Genomic DNA, 22,105 nt, shown 5'->3' with positions numbered 1-22,105 from the left:
GACATAAAATCTATTTGGAAGGATAGATAAGAAATGGATAGCAGTGGATCGCTTTTGGGGATGCTCACCAAGGGTCAAGGGAGGAGGAGGATGTGTGTGTCACTTTTTTACAACCATTGTCATTAACTTAGTCATGTCTGAACATGAGCAAAAGAATTTTTGTTTTGTTTTTATTAAGATAACTTGAAAAATAGAAATGTAATTATTAAAATGTGCTTGTATATTTTCAAGCTCCAAGCTATTCTGGTTTGTTGGTAGGCTTATTTTACTACCTAAAAAGGAGTGCCTTGCCTTGTGCTGGAGGTGAGGGATGGGTTTTGTGGTGTGTGGAAGGAGCTGGAACTCAGCAGCTCTGCGTTTCTCCTCACTCGCCTTCTGCACAGGCCCTGCTTGCAGCGCAAGCTCAGGCACTGCTGGACAGGATGCAGCCAGTGAGAGACCTTGGACCAGAAGTCAGAGCCCCACGGGAATTAGTATGGCTTTTAGTAGTTAGAATTCAAGACTGCTTCCAACTGCTGCCTTTTCCCACAGAGTATGTCTGACTAATAAGGATGGGTTCTGATTCACCCAGCGTTGCTATGACCACTTTTTTAAAATGTTTAGTTTGGGTTGCGAAATCAGCAAATAAAGTTGTTACTTTCCTAGTATGTAAAACAGTTAGCTTTTGGTATGTGAGGAACAAGTAAAAGGCTTAGTGGCAAATCCTTGTCTGCTTAGAAGGCAATGTAGATATAAACAACTAAAGAATTCACATTTGGCTGCCAGCCTCGATTCATAGTTCCCTCTTCCATCTCCCAAGCAAATATTTTTCAAATAGCCATACTAAGCCTTTTCTAGGCATAATTTGCAGGCTTATTTGCTGTCATTCAATTTTTTAGCAAAGCTCTAGGTAGGAATGTCGGAAATTGTACCTTTTGAAATCCCTCCTTGAAAACGTGGAGATTTGTAGGGATGCAGAGGCAATTGTAACAATATAAAGTATTCTATCTCTTCCACTAGAGTAGGAGGGCCTGGCTGTCGGCCCCAGGGTCTGTCCTTCATTACTTGTCTTGACTTTCACTGTAAAAGCATTAAGTGGGAAGGTAGCAATTCTGCTGAGCAAGCAGGCATTGCCTTCTGTAAGAGAAGTTATTTTAAACATCGAAAATATGTTTGAAGGATATTGGTATAGTTTCCTCTGACCTCAATTTCATACACTAGTAGCTCTCCAGTATCTAGTGTTAGTACTGATGGACTCCCTGCTGGGTGGCCAGAACCATGTGTCCATGCCAGATAGAAGATTGTACTTCACTTGATTGAGGACACTAAGAAGTTATGTTTTGCCATACATGTTACCCCTAAAGAGAAGCTGGGCATTTTAAAGAATAGACTTAAAACTAACACACATACCCTGTTTCTCTCACACACACATTCCCCCTCTCCCCACCTCTTCTGCAGATATCAGCACTGTCTTCCCCGCCCCCACCATAGCTCTCTCCATTACTACTTTTAACCTTGAAACCTCTCTTGTACACTTACGCATTCATCTGCTCCTGCTCTTGTATTATTAATGGGCCTGGAGCAATCCAGCCAGAACAGGAACACTGACATTACTAATTACTGCTTATAACTAAGAAGTAAGGAGCAGGGAGTAAAGTGGGTCACAAGACAGTGTCCTAGCAGTCAACTGCTGCTGTCGGCCAGGGTGGCGAGGTGTCAGGTGGCTTGTCTCCCCTTCACCATGGGTAGACCTGGCAGAGCACCCTGTTGGCATGAGCAGAAGTGTTCTTCACGTTGATCACCCCAGGCTCACCATCTACACACAAGGTTAGAGAAATGGGTGTGCTTCTGTCGGAACTTAAAACATGGCCGTGAGAACAGAGTTCTTTGCACGGCCGTGTGAGCTGGGAAGAGACAAGCAAGTGGCAGAAAAGGTGCTGCAGAGGGTGTGTGAAGGTGGCGCTTCAGCCTCTCCCGGCTGCGTGTTGGATAAGCCCTGAACCACGGAGTCCAAGTTGACTCATCTGTAAGTTTTCAGCCCCCAAATCGCAATTCCATGACGAATGTGTACATTTTGCACATGTGCATGTTATCAAGTGTCAGGCTGGTGTGGCAGAACTGTCCTGGCAGAATATGCATGTTTACATCCCTGCAGACTGTCAGGGGGCATGAGCGCTAGTGTGGGCTGTATTGCAGGAGCATTGACAGAGAAGGGTGAGATCTTCACTTTGCCTCTCACTAGCCCTGGGCATTTCCCCTCCTTTTGTGGACTTCTGTTTGCTCTTCTGTAGAATAGGATATACAATGCCAGTCCTGCTTACTATGTAGGATTATGTGATGCTTGCAGATGTACAGGGAAAGCATTGCTGATGGGAGCTGCTGAAGTTTCTAGGGGAGGTGAAGGTGGAGCCTCCTCCCCTGTCTAAGTGGTATATGGTGCAGAGAGAGGAGAATTTCATTCTGCTGCAGCGGCTGATACATTCCAGGTCTTTAATACTACCTGGGAAACCTTAATAAAGCAGTCAATCACTAAAATTGACCTAGCTTCCGAGGATTGCTAACATGGCTTATAGAGGAACAGGAAATAAAAAGGGTCTTTAAAATCTTTTTGAGATAGAGTTTCGCTCTTATTGCCCGGGTTGGAGTGCAATGGCGTGATCTCGGCTCACTGCAACCTCCGCCTCTCAGGTGCAAGCGATTCTCCTGCCTTAGCCTCCCAAGTAGCTGGGATTACAGGTGCACACCACCATGCCCAGCCAATTTTTTGTATATTTAGTAGAGACAGGGTTTCACCATGGCCAGGCTGGTCTTGAACTCCTGACCTCAGGTGATCCGCCCACCTCGGCCTCCCAGAGTGCTGGGATTACAGGCATGAGCCATGCACCGCACCCGGCCATAAAATCTTTAAAGATGTAAGTAAAATATAATACAGGTGAAGTCAGCAAACAATGGGGGTTACCTGTTCACTCTTCTCTTTCTCTTTTTTTTTTTGAGACGGAGTCACCCAGGCTGTAATGCAGTGGTGCGGTCTAGGCTCACTGCAACCCCCGCTTCCCGGATTCAAGTGATTCTCCTGCCTCAGCCTCCCGAGTAGCTGGGATTACACCTGGCTAATTTTTTTTTCATTTTTGGTAGAGACGGGATTTTGCCATGCGGGCCGGGCTTGTCTTGAATGCCTAACCTCAGGTGATAAACCCAGCTCAGCACCCCCAAAGTGCTAGGATTACAAGTGTGAACCACCACACCTGGCCCTTGTACTATTTCCTAAACTCTGCATGTCTAAATTATTTTACTCAAGTCTGTCATGAATTTACAGCCCTAAAACTACATTTCGTATGCTTTAAAAACTTGTAGGAAGTCCAAGAGAGAAGGAAAACTGCTTGACTACGAGCCTAGGGTTTTTTTGTTTGTTTTTTTAAGAAAATGGCCTCCAGAAAGTGGGAAATCATTGATCACTTGACAGCAGAAGGGATGTGGGTTTCTAGGTGCCCTGCCTCCTCAGCTTAGGATGTTTTGCCTTTCACTTTTCTTTCTTTTTTTTTTTTTAATACTATAAATATGATCATTGTTGAGAAAGTCTTGGAGTGAGTCATGGTTATAAAAACTGAGCGTAACTTCTGTCACTTTTCCCATACCTCACAAACCAGCCGAAATGCTGCCATATCAGCTTCTGGAGCCAGGCCTGCCCTCTGCACCCCCGCTCAAGCATCCATCTGCCCAGACCCTCAGCGCTGCACTCCAGGACCCCCTTCCGCCTCCTCCTGTGCTTTTGGTTCTCCACATTGGTTCACGAGGCACTGATGGTGGTGCCATATCATAGGATATCATTTTGTTTCACAGAATCGGCAGCCTGTTCTTTTATGAGACACGAAGCCACAGCAGAACCAAGTAAGATGCCAGGCTTCTCAGATTCACTTGAGGAAAAAGGAATATTTCCTTTACTTAGTTTTGTGAACATTTTTCCCACTTCTCTCATTCAATCAACATTGAGTTCAGACTTAAATTTTGTATTCAAGAACACAGTGCTCTGCACAGTAATGTTAGTAGCTGTTATCGTCATTTGAGAGTTCGTATCATACTTATTAAGAGCAACTCTTTCAGTAATAAGAAAGCTAAATAAACTGAGAATTGCCCAATCCTAAGTCACCCACAGTTTTACAAATATCCCAGTCCAAAAAAAATAAAAATAAAACAAGCCTGATAATAAGTATGGATAAGGAAGTCTCCAGGAGATACACTGTCAGATGAGTAAAGCAAGGTAAGGTGTGCAGAGTGAGCCTTCTGCTCACTTTGTATACATGTAAAGGATAAAGCTGATAAATACACGCAGCTTTAACTTTTTTCTTCAAAACTTAACATGAAACACAAACTGCTGCGGGAAGGCCTGACAAGAGGGGAGTTTTTGCTTTTTGTTTATAAAAACTGTATTTCTTAGCACATGCAGTATGTGTTCTTCTTTTCCTAGTGTCAACAGAGATACGAACATTTAAATTTTTTTTAAAAAGCTTTAGGATAGAAAAGAGGTGTAGCTGGGCACTTTCCCCTGACATGCGGTTTGTCTGAAATGGAGCAGCTCCTTGTTTATGATTTCCAGATATGTGAGTCTGTTGTGTTATGTACAGTTTTTACCTTGGCTCGATTTACTGTCTGATTATATTTTAACAGCTTTCTACTGTGCTTTTTCTCTCAATATAACAGTAATTGAAAGAAGACTAATCATTTTGGAAATGCTTTCAGTTTTACACAGTTCTGTGCTTTTAACAGCAAAGTGCAAGCCTGTTGTCACCATCAGCCAACTGTGGGAATCCAGGACGTAGAGCAGAAATGTCCACTGTTTATTTACTGCTCTCATTACCTCTTTGGTTCCATTTGCAGTCACTAGTTCTTTCCATCAAACAAAGTGAAAATTGTCAAAACAGCTGTTTTTCCCTGCTGGAAAATAGAAAAAAGAGTATAACAAGATATTAACTGTGGCATGACAGTCCGAGATTCTGGACACAACCTACATAATCTAGGCACATCCTTCAGTCTCCTTGTGACTTGATTTCCTCATCTGTAAAATAGTGAGATCATGATCTCTACCTCACCCACTGGGTTGTCTGAAGATTGAAGGAGGGGATGTTTGCAAAACTCTTAGCACCTTTAAACTTTAGGTCCTTGGAAATGCTAGTGGATTCCTTTATCTTGTCCTTCCTTGGGTGCTTGGAAATAAAACACTGGCATTTTTGTCATTCTTGATTTCCTGGTCATTTGGGGGCACTTAATTTCTCTGTGTTGGTTTCCTCTTCTTTAATGAGATCTGTTAATCTCAGGATTTCACAAGGGGCAGAGGGGCTTGTCACAGCCTTTTAGACCTAGAAATTTAAGATGTCATTTAGGTACACAAGTGCCAATATGAGAGTCTTTCTACAGTATCTTTGTCCAAAAGTGGATGTGAGTGGACTCTTTGATTTCTAAAAATCTCATATCATGTCCCCTTAATTTATTTTCTTTCTTTTCTTTCTTTCTTCTTCTTCTTTTTTTTTTTTTTTTTTTTGAGATGGAGTTTCACTCTTGTTGCCCAGGATGGAGCACAGTGACGCGGTCTCAGCTCACTGCAACCTCCGCCTCCCAGGTTCAAGTGATTCTCCTGCTTCAGCCTCCCAAGTAGCTGAGATTACAGGCGCCCACCCCATGCCCAATTTATTTTAATAGAGACAGGGCTTCACCGTGTTGGCCAGGCTGGCCTCAAACTCCTGACCTCAGGTGATCAGCCCACCTCAACCTCCCAGAGTGCTGGGATTATAGGCATGAGTCACGGTACCCACTGTTCCCTTAATTTCTAGATTTTGATTTTGAACTTGGTGTTTCTACAATATTCACTTTACTGTGGTGATGAATCTAATTAGAATAATCAGGGCTCTGCTTTTATCTTTTAGGATAGAGGTCCCCAATCCCCATCCCCGGGCCACACAGGAGGTGAGCACTGGGCGGGTGAGTGAGCATTACCACCTGAGCTCTGCCTCCTGTCAGATCAGCAGCAACATTAGATTCTCAGGAGCCTGGACCCTGTTGTGAACTGCTCATGCAAGGAATCTGAGTTGCACACTCCTTATGAGAGTCTAATGCCTGAAGCCATCCCTCCACGCCCTGTCGATGGAAAAATGGTCTTCCATAAAACTGGTTCCTGGTACCAAAATTTTGGGGACCGCTGTTTTAAGATCTTTTTTAGGTAGTATTTCATTGCCACAAATAGCACTACCTTTGAAAACTTCTTTGACAAATCTTCCAAACCCAGCTCACACGTATTTAAAGAAATAGCTGACAAGTGCAGTTCTAAGTAAGCCTCACAATTTAGAACATCAATTTAGGAACACTGGTGTGCATTGTACAGATTTGGCTTTCCTGCCTCAGCTTTCCTAAAGGCACTGATGGTTAAGAAGCACTTAACCAGAGAACAGATAACATTCAGACTCTAAGCCACTACTGTGTGACTGTCTGCACATCATTTACTCTGACTTTCCTCATCAGAGAAATGAGGATCCTGTTTTCTGTCCCAGCCCCCTTCAGGGTAGTTGTGAGAAGCAAACGAGGCTGCAGTAGGTAAGGGCTCTTTGACAGAGGTGTCAGAAGCCCCCACCTCTGACAGAGGTGACAGAGACCACGTGGCAGCAGTGGTGTTCTTGAGAGTTTGCAGAAGCATGCTCCATTTTATTTTATTTTATTTTACTTTATTTTATTTTATTAACAGAGTCACACTCTGTCAACCCAGGCTGAAGCGCAGCAGCGCAATCTCGGCTCACTGCAACCTCTGCCTTCTGGGTTCAAGCGATTCTCCTGCCTCCAGCCTCCCAAGTAGCTGGGATTACAGACGTGCATCACCATGCTTGGCTAATTTTTGCGTTTTTTAGTAGAGACAGGGTTTCACCATGTTGGCCATGCTGGTCTCAAACTCCTCACCTCAGGTGATCCGTCCGCCTCAGCCTGCCGAAGTGCTGGGATTACAGGCATGAACCACCGTGCCCAGCCCACACTCCATTTTAGAAAGGAGGGTTGGGGAACTTCCATGCGGCACACACAGCATATAGGAATGACCCATCTCCTTAATGGTTGATTACCAAAGAGAGGCTGTCCCTGGAAGATTGATGTGAAGCTGCACTCAGTAACAAGGAAAGAAGTAGAAGGGAGGGCCCAGTGCAACAGAAACCAAGGATTTTCCCAAGGTGCGTATGAGGGCTGCTGTTCCTCAGAACCCAGAGGAGCAAAGATCAGAAAGAGTTAAAAACAGGAGATTAAGCTGGGCATGTTGGCTCATGCCTATAATCCCAGCACTTTGGGAGGCCAAGGCGGGTGGATCATGGGGTCAAGTGATCGAGACCATCCTGGCCAACATGGTGAAACCCCGTCTCTACTAAAAATACAAAAAATTAGCTGGGCTTGGTGGCGGGTGCCTGTAGTCTCAGCTACTTGGGAGGCTGAGGCAGGAGAATCACTTGAACCCAGGAGGCAGAGGTTGCAGTGAGCCGAGATTGCACCATTGTACTTCAGCCTGGTGACAGAGCGAGACTCCGTCTCCAAAAAAAAAAAAAAAGAGAGATTATCATTGGTTAAATTATGTGAAGCCTTAATTCGTGAAGATGTTTATCCAGACATATTTTTCAAAGCTCAGTATGGACTGAGATTGTATCTACATTCTTCCTGCCATGTTTTTATAGCGTGCGCTTCATGGAATTTTTTACATAGTTTTCTACAAGGTCAGTACTTAGAAATGAATTATACTGCTCCTAATATAAAGAATTCACATTTTGAAAATGTTTTGCTTTTGTCCAGCCTTCTTAAGATACATATTTAATTACAAGGCATGAGGATTAATGGAGCTTTGGATATTTAAAGCTCTTTTCCCAAGATGAATTTGATTTAATTATTCCTGAGATGGGCATCTGCATTGCTGGTGACTTGCCATGTGGCTGGGAGTTTGAGAGCAGAGGAGGTGAGACTGGGACTGCTGTCGGGTTGGCTTCTGGCGTTTTACTTCCTTTTCCACTACGCCCCCTCCCCTCTCACTTTTAGCTCACCACTTTGTCTTTTCAGTTTGCTGAGGAAAAAGTAATAGAATTTGCCTTGATGTAGTTCACTTTGTAGCTTGCTGTTTTCCTTTTTTTTTTTTTTTTTTTTTTTTTTTTTTTTTTTTTTTGAGACGGAGTCTTGCTCTGTGCCCCAGGCTGGAGTGCAGTGGCGTGATCTTGGCTCACTGCAAGCTCCGCCCCCCCCCCGGGTTCACGCCATTCTCCTGCCTCAACCTCCCGAGTAGCTGGGACTACAGGGGCCCGCCACCTCGCCCGGCTAATTTTCTTGTATTTTTAGTAGAGCCGGGGTTTCACCGTGTTAGCCAGGATGGTCTCGATCTCCTGACCTCATGATCCGCCCGTCTCGGCCTCCCAAAGTGCTGGGATTACAGGCTTGAGCCACCACGCCCGGCCAGCTTGCTGTTTTCAAAGTTGGAATGTTTAATGTGTATCCCTTAGCGTCTAAGAAAGTAAGATAACAGAACCATTTCCGTAGCCCTGCTCTCCCAAAGATGCAACAAGCCGCTCTTACACCCTGGCTTCCATCCCAGGGCTTGTGTGGGAAGGAGGAAAGAACACAGGCCAACAGAGCATGGACCCAGAAAGAGGCCTCCTGACGTTAATTTTGAAGATGGAGGAGATCAGAGGCTCTGGAGCAAAGAGGAGGAGATAGATGGTTTTGTTGAAGCTCACTATGTTTTTTTCCATCTCCAGCTACCACAGCTAGGGGAGCTACCTCCATGCCCACCCATCCATGGTGGACATTATCCATGTGCAGCCCAATCACTGGAGGCCATGAGCCTCCAGTGAGGCAGAGAGGCAGAATGAAGAGTGAGCAACCAGGACCCAAGATGGCGGCTTGAGGGCAGGCAGAACTGCCTTCATCCAGAGCATGGCTCACCATCAGCAAAAATCCCAGGCACTCTCTTCACCCCTCCACCCATGCTGTATAAAAACTGCTCAAATCTGACACCCCCCTGCACATCCTGAAGCCTGTGGGGTGACAGAGCTACAGACCAACACTCTACCCCATCCCCAGCCCCCCCATGCAGGAGCTCCCAAGCACCCTTTCCTTCTTGGGGAAAATTTTACTGACCTCTCTTTTCATCATCTTAAAAACATGAGGCATTGGCCGGGCGCGGTGGCTCAAGCCTGTAATCCCAGCACTTTGGGAGGCCGAGACGGGCGGATCACGAGGTCAGGAGATCGAGACCATCCTGGCTAACACGGTGAAACCCCGTCTCTACTAAAAAATACAAAAAACTAGCCGGGCGCAGTGGCGGGCACCTGTAGTCCCAACTACTCGGGAGGCTGAGGCAGGAGAATGGCGTGAACCCGGGAGGCGGAGCTTGCAGTGAGCTGAGATCCGGCCACTGCACTCCAGCCTGGGCGGCAGAGCGAGACTCCGTCTCAAAAAAAAAAAAAAAACATGAGGCATGTCATTTGGTTTATTAGAGGAAAGAACTCGATAAAAGTGAAGTTTTATTTTTCCTAATTGTATGTGAGGTGCCTTGAAGAAGACATTGCTTTAACACCCACTGGAATTGCTGTTCGGGTGTTGTTCAGATATCAGTCAAGTTCCTTTTTCTCACCAGCAAGGGACAGCCACCATAGCCTAAGTGGAACTGGGAAAGCTACGTGGCTACATGGGATGGGCTTTGCTGCCCCTGACATCAGCCAAATTTGACTTCCAGCAACCCCAGGGAACATTGAACTGCATGGGCCAGGTCCAGGGGAAGCCAGCAGCTAGCTGGTGCTTCCTGGAATAGGCCAGGGCTGACACTCCAAGAGGAACTTAAAGATCAGCATTTGTTTTAATGCAGAGGCTCAGCTTAGAAGGCTCAGCTTGTGGGCCAGGCGCAGTGGTTCACGCCTATAATCCCAGCACTTTTGGGGGCTGAGGCAGGTAGATCACGAGTTCAGGAGATCGAGACCATCCTGGCTAACATGGTGAAACCCTGTCTCTACTGAAAATACAAAAACAAAAATTAGCCTGGGTGGGCTGGGTGCAGTGGCTAACACCTGTAATCCCAGCACTTTGGGAGGCTGAGACGGGTGGATCACGAGGTCAGGAGATCGAGACCATCCTGGCTAACACGGTGAAATCCCATCTCTACTATAATACAAAAAAATTAGCCGGGCGCGATGGCAGGCGCCTGTAGTCCCAGCTACTCGGGAGGCTGAGTTTGCAGTGAGCCAAGATCGCGCCACTACACTCCAGCCTGGGCGACAGAGCGAGACTCCGTCTCAAAAAAAAAAAAAAAAAAAAAAAGGCCCAGCTTGTGGAAGCACAGGTCCCAGCGTCCCACCATCACAGACCAGCACCTGATACTGGCAGAACAGATCACCTTACTGCCACCTTGGTCTTCACACATCCTGCCCCGAGACCCCTACTGTATCTTGTCCTTAACTCAGCAGTAGCCAGCCTTCTCACCAGATACAAGGGATGCCCATCCCTATTCTCTCTGCAGGCTGGAGAATTCATGTCTTATCTCTTTTCTGTAATGATGGCCATAGCAACTAGGCTGTAAATTCTGCTCGACTTATCTTGCACTTTTAACAGGTTTTATCCATAGACACTGACGATAATTGTATGGCTCATTGATTATCTACTGCTGTGCTGAGCACTAACAATTCCTAATCCTCACAATAACCCTGAGAGGGAAGGGTTGACATTGCCCTCATTCTTCTCAATGGGGACACTGAGGCTCCAGGTTAAGTATGCACTCAAAGAGGTAGAGCCAGGATCGCAGCTGGTGCCTCTCTCCCATCACGAGACTTACAGAACATCTTATCTGTTCAGAGAGTTCTGATGAGGTGGTTAAGTCATGATGCTATGTGCCTGTGGCCTTGGTCTCTCCACGTGGAGGATGGAGGTGATACGGGACCCACTTCAGGATGTGGTGAGCAGTCTGACAGCACCACTTAGATATAGACACCTCTGGGCACTGTTGCAGGAAAATAACAGCTGTCCAGTGTTGAGCTCTTAAATTTTCTTATTTAATCTTTACATTAGCCAGGTATGGTAGTGTGCACCTATAGTTCCAACTACTTGGGAGGCTAAGACTGCAGGATTGCTCGAGCCCCCGAGTTGGAAGCTGCAATAAGCCTCCAACTTGTGGATTGTACCACTGCATTCCAGCCTGGGTAACAGAGACCATCTCTTTAAAAATAAAACAAAATCCAGCAAGGTCTTTTGTTTTCCCTGTTTTTTTAGCGAGTAAACAAAGAGGCCAGGAGCTGCTAAGGACTACACAGATTCTGCTGGTCCCATCTTCATTCCTTCTACCATGTGATGCTGCATTTCTAGCTTGTGGTTTGGTGTCTGGTTTTTTGTTTGTTTTGGTTTTTGGTTTTTTTTAACCACATAATTATAATCATTCCTTACATACAATGTTGTGCCCTGCGTTTGTTTTGTTTTTGTTTTTGTTTTTAACTTAGCATGACATAGCACTTTCTGCATTCTTAAGGAGTTTGTTACCCTGTCATGGATGGCTGTCGTTCCATCACACAGATGTGTGTTGGTTTACCTATACTTGCCCCTGAGTTGGAAATGGGTGTTTTCTGGTTTTGCTGCTACAGTTAATGCAATGCAAAGTTTTATATGTAAAACCTTTTCTTTTTTAGAATTATTCCTTAGAGTAGGACTCTTGATTCCAAGAGAATCCATTTGCTTAAGGCTCTTGGAGCAGTTTCAAATTTCTTTCCAAAAGTGTTGCACATGATTATTCTAACTCTAGTGCATGCTACTTACTTAAAAGTAAAAATGTCAGTGGCTCTCGCCAGTGTCCCAGCACTTTGGGAGGCTGAGGTGGGTGGATCATTTGAGGTCAAGAGTTCAAGATTAGCCTGGCCAAAATGTTGAAACCCTGTCTACTAAAAATACAAAAATAGCCGGGCATGGTGGTGGGCACCTGTAGTCCCAGCTACTCAGGAGCCTGAGGCAGGATAATCACTTGAACTCAGGAGGCGGAGGTTGCAGTAAGCCAAGATGGCGCCAGTGCACTCCAGCCTGGGCAGCAGAGCGAGACTCTGTCTCAAAAAAAAAAAAAAAAAAAAAGTGAAACTGTTGCGTCTCCTTTAGGCCAGAGATTGGCTCCTCCAAGCTAAGTAGTGACATGTGCTCCATGGCTGCCCTTTTAGAGGGACGGGTGTGAGGGTAACCTGGTCAAGTAGCCTCTGAGGTGATTTCAAAGGATTTCAAAACAAAATAGGGATTTTTGGAGTCTAGATTTGAGCAAAAGTCAGTGTGGGCCAGCACATAGGTACAGAATCTGCCAACTTTGCAATTGAGAAAAGGGGAAAGAAAGCCAACAGTTTTTCCTAGCAGTGTGGGCCTGCATGGTCTCAGGCGCCTGTGTCTGCTGGGTGGGCAGGTCTGCAAGCATTTCTCCATCATCCCCACCCTGAGAGGAGGCAGAAGCCGGCCACAGAAGCGGCACACACAGAGCCAGAGTGCCAGTGGGCTGTGACGCTATTGTCCACTAAGGTTGCTGTGGCACGGGGAGTTTGGTCATCTTTGTAGCATTCTGTAGAAGACCCCTGGGGGTTTCCACCCTTAGGGGCTACACAGATCCCGTCTTCACTTAATGGGACTCGTCATTGACACTTCCTAAGCCAGAACGATGTTGAAAGGTTGTCAATGTGGTCAGTGGGTAGGGTTAATCAAGGAGGGAAGAAGACACCGTCCTTGGTGCTGCAGGTCCTACCTAGCCCTTGAGGTTTGAGAACACCCCTTGGAATAAACTAGAGAGGGAGGCACACTGGGTCAGTGCTACAGATTTCCTCCCAGAAGCTTAGAAGCTGCTGGGGACATGGTAATCCACAGTTGTTTCTGTGTAGCTATGAAATGTGATGTGTTTGGCGCCAAAGATAACTTTTCTCTTTCAGAATAAAGTTTGCTTTTTTTCCTAAAACAGGTAAATAATGGGAGATGAAACGAGATGATAATTCAGATTCTGGCCCTAGATAAGTGCTTGGATTTCCTGAGGTAGGTTGGTTCCTACATTAGGCATAGTATGAGAAACATTTAGGTGCTGCTAAAGGCCCAGGTGGCTCTTCAGTGTCTCTGAAGAACCACAAACACTTCAGGACTTGTCCAAATTATAAGCAAGAGGCTAGGCATTCAAAGAGCTGGGGACAAGCTGTTCAGGTGAGAACACAGGAGCTGAGACCCCAGTGCGGGAAGGGTCTGGGGTATCTGCGGGGTATGGCTGGAGGCAACAGCATGAGAGGGAGTGAGGGATGGGATGGACTGAAGTCCAGGCTCCCTGCCATGGTCCAGCCAGAGGGGACCTAGGCTGGGTTCTGGACCCAGATAGGAGTGGGTTAGGTGTGAGGTGCATTTTGGAGGCGGAACAGAAAGGACCAGCTGGAGGATCGAGTGAGGATAAAGAGAAAGGAGGAATTAGGTTTTGTTGCATGAGCAGCCAGTGGGTGGCTCTGTCCTTCAGGGATACAGGGAAGCCCAGGGGCCAGAAGTGGTGCTTTGGACATCTTTTGTCTGGGGCGCCTTTTAGACATCCAAGTAGAAGTGTTGAGTGCTGGGCGCAGTAGCTCACGCCTGTAATCCCAGCACTTTGGGAGGCCGAGTCGGGCGGATCACAAGGTCAGGAGATCGAGACCATCCTGGCCAACATGGTGAAACCCCGTCTCTACTAATATACAAAAAAAATTAGCCAGGCGTAGTGATGCGCGCCTGTAGTCCCAGCTACTCAGGAGGCTGAGGCGGGGGAATCGCTTGAACTCGGGAGGTGGAGATTGCAGTGAGCCGAGATCGTGCCACTGCTCTCCAGCCTGGCGACAGGGCGAGACTCTGTCTCAGTGGTAAAAAATAAAGAAGTGTTGAGTAACCAGTGAGCTGACAAGCCCACCACGTGGAGGGCTCGGGTAGGATACATGGGCTTGGGGGAGTGGACCGCATTCTATGATGACAGAGCTGGCTGGCGGTGAGGCGAGGGACAAAGGAACCACTTCCCTGTTGGACCTTGAAGGCTACATTAGAGCATGAAGAATCTTCCGGAAGAGGACACAGAGTGTTAAAGTAGAGGGGAGTGTGTGTTTCCAGGGCGAGTGAGGAGGCTGAAAGCTTCAGGGCCAGGTCATGGAGGGCACATCCCTTGTGTGAACAATGTGGACTTCTTCCTGATTGCAGCAGGAATTCTGTCCATGGTCATTAAACAGGGTAGTGAAATGATCAGATTTAGCCTCTCACATGATTATTCTGGTAGCAGAGGACTGATGGTGTAAGATCCCAGCAAGAAACACTCAGGACCCTCAGGGACTCACTCTGCATACAGGGTCCCTATTGTGCCGACTGTGGAGCCGCCTGGCTCACCTGCCCAGGGATTCTGGCCACTTAGCGGAAAGGCCAGTGAGGGACCCGGCAGAGCATGATGGTCTGGGTGCTGGATTCTGTCCTGCTGAGGGTCTGAAGATGCTTATTCACACAGGGCCAGTTGTTAAAAATGTAAGCACTCACACAGATACGCTCTTCTCTCAGTGGTGCCTGCCTTTCTTTTTTTGTTTAATTGCTCCCTGCAGCAGCATATTCCATGGTAGATTCCATGACAGGGCTATTCTCACTCTTGATTTCAGTGGTTTTGATGTTGTGTCTGTTGCCATAGCACCTGGAGCTAAGCCTTATCAAATAATTGCACATCTGGTGATCACTTAGGCTTCTAGAAACGTGAGGCAGGGAGGACCCTCAAGGGGCTCTGGTGAGAACTCTTGCTGCTGAGAGGCTTCACTGCGTTCCCCCGGACTCACCAACAGCCTCATTACACTTGATACATCTGTGTGTGCACCAGTGCATTCAGCGCCTCCATCCTCACTACCCAGCCCCTTGTGAGGCTGGCCAGGCCACAGCTTGCTCTGTTCTGCACCATTCTAGGGCTGAAGAATTTCCCCAAAATATGTCACTAGACAGTGACAAACAGGCCCTTAGTCCAGTGCCTTTGGCGAGGGCCGGCTGGAGCAGCATGGCCATGTTCAGATGCCTGTCCCGCCACTTGTCAGCTGTGTGGCCTCCCCCCCTTCTCCTCCCCGAGGGTAACAGGATCCTCCTGAAAAGTTGTTAGGAGGATTAAATGATTTGATAAATAAAATGTTTCATCCATAAGCACTCAATATACGATAGCTGTTGTTGTTATTCGTCCCACTGTATCTAATTTCTCTACTCTTAAGTTTTATAGCTTTACTCGGTAGCCTATAAAATATTCTACATTTGTGGCTCCCATAAATTTCCTCGTTGCTCTGCTGAGGCCATTTCTAGTGCCTGTGTGGTCAGTGTTATTGGAGAGCAACTGATAAACCAGCCATGCTCCCCACTTCCTCTCTAGGGGCTTGGCCTCCTCGGCTGTCTGCAGACCTTTGCCTCTTGCGTTATATCCAGTCCAGCTCTCACGTCTTCCCTGGTGAGCTGGTGTCCAGAAATCTGCTCTGTCACCTTCTGTGTGAGGAGCATCCTCTCCAGTTTGTCTCACTGCCTTAGCTCCCACGGTGCAGAGTTTCCTGGAAGCATGCTTGGAGGGTAGCAGGCCCAGGAGGCACAGTTGTGACTGGAGCCATGGCAGAGCAGCAACTGATACTGGTCACTACGAGTGCCAGCCTCCTTATAAGCACTCCTTTTATAGATAGGGAAGCTGATGCTGAGAGAGGTAAGGTCACTCACCCAAGGTCACTTTAGTAAGTTGCCATGGTGGACTGCTCAGATGGGCCTAGAGCCAGTCTCCTGACCACTAGGTCATGTGGGGACACCAGGTGGCATGAATCTCTGAATCTCATTTTTCTCTGTGCTTGGGGAGGTGGTAACGTAGGTCAGTCCTTGGCGATGGTTAGTTCCCTGCCCAGGGCCTGTCAGCCTTAACGTTCTTCTGATCCTGTTTATGAAATGCAGGTAATATATTGACATTGCAGAAGCTCAGAGAACATAACTGAAAGTCTTGTAGATGGCAGTAAAATGGGAAGATTTTTCAGGCTGGTTTTCTTGTTGGTCTGGTGAGGAGCTAAAAGTTACAGCAGGCGGTCAGCAGAGGGCCCCAGAGCCTCAGAAGTAAACCTAGATTTGGGCACATGCCTGAGTATTGGCAAATTTCTGTAGGCGGGGCCCTTTGGCTCCACAGTGGGGCGACAGGCATTGGAGTGCACGTCTCTGAGCTGGGAGGAAACCCCAGTACCACCAAGATGAAGAGAGGTGTGTAGGAGAAGGTAGAATACCAAGAGCAGTCCCAAAATCTGGTCACCCCCGGTAAGATCACTGGTCCTGCTCCAGTTAAGAGTATGGGTGTGTGATAACAGGGCTGGGGCTTTGTATGTAAACCAGGAACCCAGAAGAGAGCAAAGAGCTGTTTTTCTAGCTCCGTTACTTTGAGATATCCCCCTTCCCCTGATTTCTACTGGATTCTGATTTAGTTACTCTAATGGCCTCTGCATAGACAACCTTTCCCCTTGGGCAGACTCTGATTCCTGGGATTTCCTGAGCAACACTCCCAGGACTCTGCACAGGAAGTGGAGAATGAGGTCATGCCAGGACTGGAAGGGTATTCACCTCCTCTCATAGCAATTGAATGGCAATTCCAGACCTGTTCTTAGTCACTTCTTTCCAATCTGAGGATGCTAACATAAATGTGAAAGACAGACAAATGGTTAAGCACAAAGTGCTTAGGATGGTCCCTTTGTGAGGGTTTGCTATTATTAATAATCTACCAAAAGCTGTATATGTGGCCTTTCAATACAGCCTGGATCTTTTATTTCATTCTTTTTTTCTTCGAGATTTCCTTTTTTTTTCCCCCTTTATAGAGGAAAGCCTGAGAAAATGGCAAGAAAACCAAAATAATATGGTTCTGTGATTAGCAGTACAGTTTTACGATAGAGATAATTTACACAGTGCTTGCCTTTAGTGAATGCAGGTGGCATTGCCCAGACCACCCATACAGTAGAGCACATAAGGTCCAGAAGCAAAGACAGCAGCAGATGGCAACTCCTTGGCTGCTGTCACAGAAGCACGTGCTGAGCAGTCTCTAAGTCACGTGTGTTTGCTCTAAAATTAACACCTGGACAATGTAGAATTAATGCCATTAGAAAATGAAATCACTTCTGTTTTCCACACTATGTAAACCATACATCAGAGTGCCCTAAAAACATGGTCTGTAGTGGTATTTCTCTTAGGTCAGGCCACTAGTTAGGTCTCTTATGAGGTTCATTTCATGTGGTTGGTGGGTTTTGGTTTGGTTTTTAAGGAGCAATAACCCTTCCCTATGGGAAATAAGGGGCCTTGGATGAGGTTATGTCCAGTGTTCACTGGTCCCATTTTGAAGTGCCCCAGCTGGACGCATACCTGTGACCCAGGGCCAGCCTTGAATCTAGCCTGGAACAATGACCAGAGAGGAAGTGCTTGGAACCTGAGGCCAGTGGCTTTTCTGTGTCGAGGCTCAGGTTGCACTGTGTGTTTGTGAGTCTTCTTTCTCTTCCAGTTGTTAGGCCTGAAATGCCATTATTCCTTAAGAATAGGGACATAGGGGGCCAGCCTTTTCAGCTGGAAGCCATTCCTCCCAATTGTGTGTGTATTCCCCTCTGGTGCCCTCTCTAATGTCCAGGTGTCTTGTGTGTGCCAGGAGCCCCATGAGAGCTGTGGTGGTCACACAGCCAGGCAGACAGGATGGACAGGAGACTGTGAGGAAGCAGAGGCCAGTGGCTTGACCTGAGCACTCAATGCAGGTGCAACTCAGGGGGGTTCCCCAGCAGCTGTTCTCACAAATGGGGCTTGACTTGGTTCAGAATCATACTTTTTGCACCTGCCGTCAGCACTTTTAAGGTCAGCTTTGTTTTGTGTTAAAAGTTTGCATAAAATTATAAGGTGTATAGCTGGGGAGAAAGAAATTTCTTTGGCATGGAAAGAACTTGAGGCTGGGCACGGTGGTTCACACCTGTGATCTCAACACTTTGGGAGGCCAAGGCGGTCCAATCACTTGAGGCCAGGAGTTCAAGATCAGCCTAACCAACATGGCAAAACCCTATCTCTCCTACAAATACAAAAAAAATTAGCCAGGCATGGTGGCACACGTGGCCTGTAGTTCCAGCTACTTGGAAGGCTGAGGCATGAGAATCGCTTGAACCCAGGAGACAAAGGTTACAGTGAGCCGAAATCACATTGCACTCTAGCCTGGGCAACAGAGCTAGACTCTGTCTCAAAAAAAAGAAAAAAGGTGGCTGGGGGCGGTGGCTCATGCCTGTAATCCCAGCACTTTGGGAGACCGTGGCGGGTGGATCTCGAGGTCAGGAGATCGAGACCATTCTGGGTAACATGGTGAAACCCCGTCTCTACTAAAAATACAAAAAATAAGCCAGGCGTGGTGGTGGGCACCTGTAGCCCCAGCTACTTGGGAGGCTGAGAGGCAGGAGAATGGCGTGAACCTGGAAGACGGAGCTTGCAGCGAGCCGAGATCACGCCACTACACTCCAGCCTGGGCAACAGAGTGAGACTCCGTCTCAAAAAAAAAAAAAAGAAAGAAAAAAGAAGAAGAGGGCCAGGTGCAGTAGCTCAGGCCTGTAATCCCAGCACTTTGGGAGGTCAAGGCGGGCAGATCCCCTGGGGTCAGGAGTTCGAGACCAGCCTGAACAACATGGAGAAACCCCGTCTCTACTAAAAATACACAATTAGCCAGATGTGGTGGCGCGTGCCTGTAATCCCAGCACTTGGGAGGCTGAGGTAGGAGAATCGCTTGAACCCAGGAGATGGAAGGTTTCAGTGAGCTGAGATCACGCCATTGCACTATAGCCTGGACAACAAGAGTAAAACTCCATCTCAAAAAAAAAAAAAAAAAAAAGAATTTGAGTAGAGTTAGCGCTACAGGCTTCATGACCGTGCTCCTTTGTTTGTTTGTTTGTTTGTTTGTTTGTTTGTGTTGAGAGGGTCTTGCTCTGTCACCTAGGCTGGAGCGCTGTGCTGTGATACAATCATAGCTCACTGCAGCCTGACCTCCTAGCCTCAAGCAATCCCCCTGCCTCAGCCTCCTGAGTAGCTGGGACTCTTAAGTGGGCACACTACACCCAGTTAACTTTTTTTAATTTATTTTTTGTAGAGAGTGTCTTGCTTTGTTGTCCAGGCTTGTCTCAAACTCCTGGCCTCAAGTGATCTTCCTGCCTCAGCCTTCCAAAGTTCTGGGATTACGGGTATGGGCCACTATACCCTGCCAAACTCACACTTCCCCTTTCCCCTGGGATATGGCCCAGGAAAGCTTGCCCCTCTGGGACCTCTAATTCTTGTGTGTGCAGAACCTAGCATGTGTGCAGAAGGATAAGAATTGAATAAGGTGATATCTGTGAAGTGCCTAGCACAGTAAATAGCATACAACAGACTGTTAGTAGTTAGTACCTTATTTGAATATTCCAGAATCACTACTTTTTTCCCTGCCATTGTTAAAAAATTCACCTTTTAAATTGTGGGAGCTCTGCTATAGTTACATATGAAGCTGTTTTTTCAGCAGTTTCACCAGTAGCCATTCTGTACCCACATTTACTTTATTTGTTTATTTTATTATTTTTATTTATTTTTTATTTTTTTGAAATAGAGTCTCACTCTGTTGCCCAGGCTGGAGTGCAGTGGCGCGATCTCAACTCAGCTTTAAAGACCCCTGCTTTCCACAACTCTAAATGAGTGAGCATCACCTCTTTTTGAACTAGTCTCCCCAAGAATTCCCAGCTGGCTTTTTTCATTTGTTTTTTTGTTTTGTTTTGTTTGGAGATAGAGCCTCTGTTGCCCAGGCCGGAGTGCAGAGATGCGATCATAGCTCACTGCAGCCTCAACCTCCTGGGCTCAAGTGATCCTCCCACCTTGACCTCCCGAGTAGCTAGGACTACAGGTGTGTGCCACCACATCTGGACTTACTTTCTGTCTTTTTTTTTTTTTTTTTTTTTTTTTAAGAGACAGAGGGCTAAGTGCAGTGGCTCACTCCTGTAATCCTAGCACTTTGGGAGGCTGAGGCGGGTGGATCACGAGATCAGGAGTTCGAGACTAGCATGGCCAACATGGTGAAATTCCATCTCTACTAAAAATTCGAAAATTAGGCACAGTGGCTTATGCCTATAATCCCAATGCTTTGGGAGGCAGAGGTGGGCGGATCATGATGTCAGGAGTTCGAGACCAGCCTGACCAACATGGTGAAGCCCCATCTCTACTAAAAATACAAAAATTAGCTGGGCATGGTGGCAGGCGCCTGTAATCTCAGCTACTCGGGAGGCTGAGGCAGGAGAATTGTTTGAACCCGGGAGGTGGAGGTTGCAGTGAGCTGAGATCACACCATTGCACTCCAGCCTAGGTGACAAGGCAAGACTCCATTGTAAAAAAATAATAATAATTAAAAATTAGCCGGGCATGGTGGCGCATGCCTGTAATCTTGGCTACTCAGAGGCTGAGGCAGGAGAATCATTTGAGCCCAAGAGGCAGATGTTATAGTGAGCGGAGATCGTGCCAGTGCACACCAGCCTGGGCAACAGAGCAAGACTCCATCTCAAAAAGAGAGAGAGAGAGATGGAGGTCTCCCTGTCTTTCCGAGACTTGTCTCAAACTCCTCAGGTGATCCTCCTGCCTCAGCCTCCCAAAGTGCTGGAATTACAGATGTGCACCACTGCACCCAGCTAATTTTTTTTATTTTTTGTAGAGACAAGGTCATGCTGTGTTGCTCAGGCTTAATATTTTTCTTATTTTCTGTGATGACATGGGATGTTTTATTCTCCAAATCTAGCCAAATGGAGAAATTCCTTGCAGACCCTCACTCTGGGCTGTGGCCTTGGTCTCCTGCACTTGATCCTGCAACTTGCTGTCTTCCCTGCAGACTGCCCTACGTGACAGGCCAGCTTTGCTGTTCTTCACATCACCCCCAGTTGGAACCTGCAGTGGGCTTCTAGAGTCTTTGTCACTCTTGTTAGTCTGGCCCCTTCTTCCCTTCTCACAAACTAAGCCAGTCCCCCACCTGCCTGCCTGTTCTTGCAGATCCTTTTGCCCATCCTCCTACCTGCTCTTCACCCCTTGGCCTGTACTGCTGTCTCCACAAAGCCATCTCCAGCCCACTCCACTGTGTCGAGCCTGTTCTTGAACAGCAGCTGCACTGACAGGAACCACGCTAATTACCGTAAGCAGGCAGGGTAGATAAGTGGGCAGGCAGAGGCCATGGTCTACACCCTGTGGCTTCATAGAAGAATCTCAGTAACCACTGACTTCCCCCACTTGGGATGGTGCTGGTGACCAGTGCAATACTGCCCACAGGTGGGGTGTTTGGTGTTGTAGAGGACACATTGGTCTCAGGAGGTCCAGAGAGTAGTGGGAATGCCCACACCATGCACCTATGCCCCCGTCTCACCCTGAGTCAGTGGAAAGATGGATACATCCTGCCCCTGCCCCGTGTCTCTTGTTAAGACACAATACACCTGGCCGGGCGCGGTGGCTCAAGCCTGTAATCCCAGCACTTTGGGAGGCCAAGACGGGCAGATCACGAGGTCAGGAGATCGAGACCATCCTGGCTAACACGGTGAAACCCCGTCTCTACTAAAAAAAAATACAAAAAACTAGCCGGGCGCGGTGGCGGGCGCCTGTAGTCCCAACTACTCGGGAGGCTGAGGCAGGAGAATGGTGTGAACCCGGGAGGCGGAGCTTGCAGTGAGCTGAGATCCGGCCACTGCACTCCAGCCTGGGCGGCAGAGCGAGACTCCATCTCAAAAAAAAAAAAAAAAAAAAAGACACAATACACCTATAAACCACAGATCCTGAGCCGTAACCCAGGACATCTCAGCACTTTTTTGTACATTTTCCAATTTCAAGACATCCCCCTTGGTCAAATGATAGAACCCAGTAGGGCTCCTCAGCACTGTCCTGGGAGTGTACTGCCTGTGTCCCAGAGAGCCCCGGCTCCTTGCCTCCCAGTGCTCTACAGCATCCTGTCTCGAGTCCTTCCTCACATCTATCCTCCACCTTGCGCTGCTCACCAGGAAGCCACAGCAGCCTCCTCACTGGCCTTCTTTCTTCCAGGCTCATGCTCCATACCAGCACCAGTGTGCTTATGTGATCACTTAAGTATTTATGTGAT

The 22,105-nt window shown here is 47.2% G+C and overlaps 1 protein-coding gene across 9 annotated transcripts in view; it reads left to right on the top strand.

Moving 5' to 3' along the window:
* Positions 1-22,105, top strand: part of RNF216 (ring finger protein 216) — a 165,076-nt gene that overhangs the window by 86,780 nt on the left and 56,191 nt on the right. The window lies entirely within an intron of this gene.

This window comes from Macaca mulatta, chromosome 3 (genome assembly GCF_049350105.2).
Source record: "Macaca mulatta isolate MMU2019108-1 chromosome 3, T2T-MMU8v2.0, whole genome shotgun sequence".
Classification (NCBI taxonomy): domain Eukaryota; kingdom Metazoa; phylum Chordata; class Mammalia; order Primates; family Cercopithecidae; genus Macaca; species Macaca mulatta.
The sequence above is the reverse complement of the archived record's forward strand: the minus strand, read 5'-3'. Positions and strand labels throughout refer to the sequence as shown.